Source organism: Vidua chalybeata, chromosome 3 (genome assembly GCF_026979565.1).
Source record: "Vidua chalybeata isolate OUT-0048 chromosome 3, bVidCha1 merged haplotype, whole genome shotgun sequence".
NCBI lineage: Eukaryota > Metazoa > Chordata > Aves > Passeriformes > Viduidae > Vidua > Vidua chalybeata.
Window position 1 is genome coordinate 81,155,678 of NC_071532.1, and position 5,326 is coordinate 81,161,003.

The window sequence follows — 5,326 nt, forward strand, 5'->3', positions numbered from 1 at the left end:
TCTAGCGTTCTATTTATTCTTTGGGAAGAAGTCTCTAGTTGCCTTTTTAAATTAAAACCAAAAAGAAGCCAAGCTTATCTACACTTGAAAATTGAAGCTTGATTGCCAAAACTCTCTCTGCTAGCTAGAATAGGAGTTAAGACCTGCATTGATATAAATGTCACTTACACTTTTATGATAGGCTTGCTACACCCACAGAAGAGGAGGCTGTTCTCTGCAGCATGAACTTAGTTTTGTTAGAAAATTTAAATCAATGCTCTGCTTTTGGTGATGGAAGGCAGAGGGCTATAACAGAAACTGTAGACAATGAGAACAGAAGTCCTTACTGTTACCCAGTGATACGTGTTTGGTAATCCTGCACACTACTTCTGATTTGCTTTCTGATGGACCCTGTTGAAAGTCTGTTAGAAATTATGGCTGTGGGAAGTTGAACCATCTGAACTCTTTCACAGAATCATCAAAGTGCTATTTGTAAGCAATTTTTCAGTTTATGAGTCTCTTGTTCCTCTGTGTGTGTATATATACTCTGATCATTTTGTGTGGATCACCAAGAGATTAGTTGCCTAATCCTATCTAGACACTTGAAGCTCTTGAAATGACCCTTTTAACTTAGATTTTAACTTAGGCATGAGCATCAGAAGACACTTCTCTGGACAGGCTTATTTAAGGAGCACTCTTTTAATAAATGGTTAAAAGGTGGGCAAAAGTTGGGTCCTTAAACTAATTGCACAATATCTTGACCTAGTAATTTTGGCATTAAATACTTCTGTTGTCCCAACTGGATTAGGAGATTCAGCACAGTGCCAGAATTCCATTGGAAGCACTTTACAAAAGATCCACTTGGCTAAAGTGCAGTGAAACACACTACCCTGCTGATTCACTTAACATTTCTGATTTTTCAAAAGTGCTTTGCAAATGTCATGCTTACCTATATTTCTTCTCTACGTGTCAAATTCTCAGAGAAATCTTCAAGGCACTGTATCAAGTTCTAGAACATGTTTTTTAAAATTAGAATGGTCACACATTCAGACATATGTAGCAAGAGTCTTCGTGGGCAGGTGGTGATCTGCAGACCACCTTCAGGAAGTATGTAAGTATTTTAGTTTTGAAGTGGCAGTTGGAAGTGCCAGGTGTCACATCTCTGCCATAAGGAAATTTGTATCATCAGTATTTAATGACTGACTGCTTCACACTTGAACACAAGGTTTTGAGGGATCCCTGAAAGCAGTATTTGTCCTTTGTGGGATGTAACAGATGGGTAATTCAAGATACATTAAAAAAAAAATTGTGAGGGTGTCCAAGTTTCAGCCAAGGACAGGGTTAATGTTTTGCAGTAGCTGTGAGGGGGCAGAGCCTGGAGCTCTGTGGGCAGGTCCAAGACCCAAATGTTATTCAACACCATCTTACCTCATGGCCAGGGTCCCAGGGTTGGGGAGAAGGGACTCTGTCTCCTCCAAGGAGAAGCATCTTCCTTTCCAGTGTGGGCTTAGGGTTCATCCCTCATTGTTTAGTTATCTCGGGCTTGGTGAGCATTTTGTGTGTAAACACCCACTCTGTGTACACTTGTGTCATTAGTATTGTTGCTGTTACTGTTCTTTTCTTATCTCACTGCTGTTTCCAGTAGGCTCTTATCTCAACCTGTGATTTTAACCTTTTGTGCCTCCAATTTTCAACTCCATCCCTGGTGTGGGATGGATGAGGGGAATTGAGGAGAGTGAGCAAGTGACATCTAGCTTGGGACAGCCTCAGTGGGGGCACTGAATTGGGGAGGACCATTCCTAAACCACGACAGAAGGACAGACAGTTTTTTAAGTTTAAAGGAGGCAAATGTATCAGAAACAAGACAATTCCCCTTAGTTGTCACTTTCCACTATCGCCTTATCACTGACTGACCTTGGGCTAACTGCATATGTCAGCACAAGGTTACACTTGGTATTTTGTCTGTTCAATGGCAAAGGCAGCTTTTTCTGAACTGCAGATAAGATGCAACCAATTAACAGAAATCCTAATGGAAAATTAACCCTTGTGCTAAACAGCAGTGAAAATTAAGTTTCGTTGCATCTTGCTTAACCCTTAAAAGTTTGACAGTTATTTGGTCTGTTCATAACTGCAAAAAGAAAAAACAGGGAAAGAGAAAAGGACTAGCAAGAAAATAAAGATCACTTATCAGAACAAATAACATGCAAGCTAAAATTCTACTGGAATTGGGAAAAACAATCATTTAGCCCACAATGTCCGTTTATATAAAATAAGACAGTAAACTTCTTTATGTGAATTAAAGCACTAAATATACAGGAGAGTGTGTATAAACAACTCCAGTATAGCAAGAACTTTGTCATCACCCTCCTGGCTCAAGGTTTATCTTTCCTGTATTTATAGGAAAACATGAAGAATACTTTCAGTGTTAGTTAGATTGCTGCATACATAATGGTCAGGAGAGCAAATAGAATGTTCAGTGCAGTTATTTTTAGTAAAACAAGGTTTTTCTACTCCTGTTCTCTATAATATACATACTTTTTGCTTTGTTTTAAAACTGGTAAGGCCTAGCTATAGCCAGATTGGCTTGCCAAATTGTCAGCAACTGCTTTCTAGAATGTCTGGTTCTGCATTTATAATAGATGAGGATGAAATAGTTAATGGTTTTCCCATAGAAAATGGACAGTATAAGAAATAAACTGTTTTGATACGTTATGCCCTTTGTGATGACAAGGGCTAACAGGTGTTTGACTAATACAGCAAAATACCCTCACAATCATCTTCAAAGTGCCTATAAATGAGTTCTGGTGAAAACTGACTTAACTAACACTAGATTTTAACTTTGTCTATTGATACTAATCATAATATGAGTGGAAAATCATATTTGTATACCTGCTATGATAAGGATAAAGCTAGTAATTCAAATTCATGCTCAAAAGATAAACCTGATTGTGTGAGGCCATTGTGCTTAGTTTTAGTACTGCATTTATGTCACGGTAGTATAACTTGTAGGAATTGTTTTATCACTGTTTCCATTCTCATTCAGAAATAAATTTCAGACTTGAAGCCCATAAAAACTGAATTTATACTGGACAATTTCAGGTACTAAGCTGTTTGATATGAATCTTCCAATAATGAACAATTTAATGGAGAGCAATATAATTTAAGATGACAATGCAGTGACTGGAAAGAGTGATCTTGTCAAAGTCCTCAGCCTATTTCTGAAATGGCTATAAAATATTACTGTAGTTCCTTGCAAAATAAAGGTTGTAGAACAAGAACTTTTGCCCCATTGTAAGGCAAAGCTGGAAGGCCATTCTAAGCTTTCTTTAGATTAGTAGTAATAATAATAATAATAATAATAATAATAATAATAATAATAATCTGATTTCTAAAAACCAAACCCCTCCTAGTTTCTGATTTATATATATATATATATATATATATATATATATATATATATGTCAGGCATATTCTGTAAGAAGTTGGAAGATGTGAACTCTTAAAGGGGTTCACAACTATTGGAGACAGAATGTGATGTATGTCAGGTGCATCTAGAATAACTGAGTAAGAAAGGAGTATAAGTAGAGGAGAATTTCTGTGATTCTTTTCATTGTCATCTTACAGATGGCTGCAGGTTATTTGCAAGAGGGAGGAGTGCTGCTACTGCAGCAGCTGGGGGCAATCCCAGGATGAGCTTGGGAGAAAGTTCCCTGGTGGCTGAATGCAGGAGCAGTGTGTGAATTCTCTGCAGTGATTGCACAGCAGCGATGCTTGTGGAAGACAGTCTGGGTGGGTGGGGGCAGGGCTGGGAAGGGCAGGAGGGGGAAAGTAGTCTGATCCTGTAGTCTGGGTGGGTGGGTGTGGAGGAAGATATCTTGTACAACATGGGAGAAACGTTTTTCTAGGAATAGGAGCAAGAGAGAAACAGCAAAATTTTTGCATGTGCAAGCAAGCCTTGAATGTCACTAGATTTATTTTTCCCCCTTGGGTCCTTTATCAACAATCCAGTTACTGAGGGCACAGTGCTTTTGTTTTGTTCCCCCTGGGATACATTCCTGGTAAAGCTTGTAATTGTGGGGGTTTTTTTTCCTACTTCCTTGAAGGCATTTTTGCACTTACATATCATTTGTGTATCGGTGCCAAATCTCCACCTGCAGGATAACTACTGGTTGTGTTGATGAACTTCTGGAGTCTTTCAGGAAGCTTTGCCTTCTTTACCCCCAAGGGAACTAGGTGAGTAAAGGTTTAAATATATGGTAAATCTGAGCATCAAGAGGCTACTGGGGAGTCTGCTATCCACCTCAGTGACAATAGATACCAGACTTCGAGGTGAGATGGAAGAGAGAGAGCCAGGAGAAGGCCAGGTGAGCATAGCACCTCTACTACTGTTTTGAGACTTCTTTATAGTAGCCATACATAAAATGAGGGTTGCTTGGCCTCAGCAGCCAGGGGGAGGTGGGGGCCTTGGATTCACAAGGTGTATGCAGTGGTAGTTCATCAATGGGAACAATGTGACTTGTGCAGGTTGTTCTGATGTAGAGTAGCACAGAAACTCCCAAATAATTGCATAAGGATAGATTTGGTCGTGACATTTTTGGCAGCTGGTTGTCTTATATGACTATGATGAATCAGAAAGTTGACAATAGTTATTCAAAAATAGTGACTGTGGATAGTGTTTTCAGGAATTAATGACAAGAGATGGCTAGTGCTCTGCTGTTACACATGCCATTAGGACTATGGGAAGTGTATGAAATTGGTTTTAAATATTGAGCTGCAAATGCCAATTACGGTAGCAGTTGAATATAATTGTGAAGACATCCCAAAAAAACAGCAAAAAAGAAAATTGTATTTCCAAATAGATGTCACCTTCAGTGATGAAACTGCAAGGTGAATCACTGCCACACAGGTTGTAAGCAACTGATGTTAAAGCACTGTCTTTGGCTCTGTCGAGCCACTGTCCCATTCGCACTTGAACAATCACAGGGGTGTCCTAACTTTTTTTTTAAATGCTGTCTCCTTTAAGTGAAAACTACAATAATGCTCCTCATCTGGTGAATGCTTCAGCATTAGCATTGGATTAATCATTTCATGGTGGGGTGGTGTTTTAGGTTTATGGATCCTACAACACATTAGGTAATATACAGAAAGAAGCCAGCAGCACAAATATTGCATTCTTACAAAATTCAATGACCAATTCAGTTCATCACTTATAACACTAGACTTGGTTTGTACCAAGCATGGAAAATACTGGCGGTCCCTTTATTCATGAAGCAATTAGACAAAGCATTTGGTATCATATATCTCTTAACAACAGTGCATCTGGCATGATTAGTAGATCTTAGTAGCT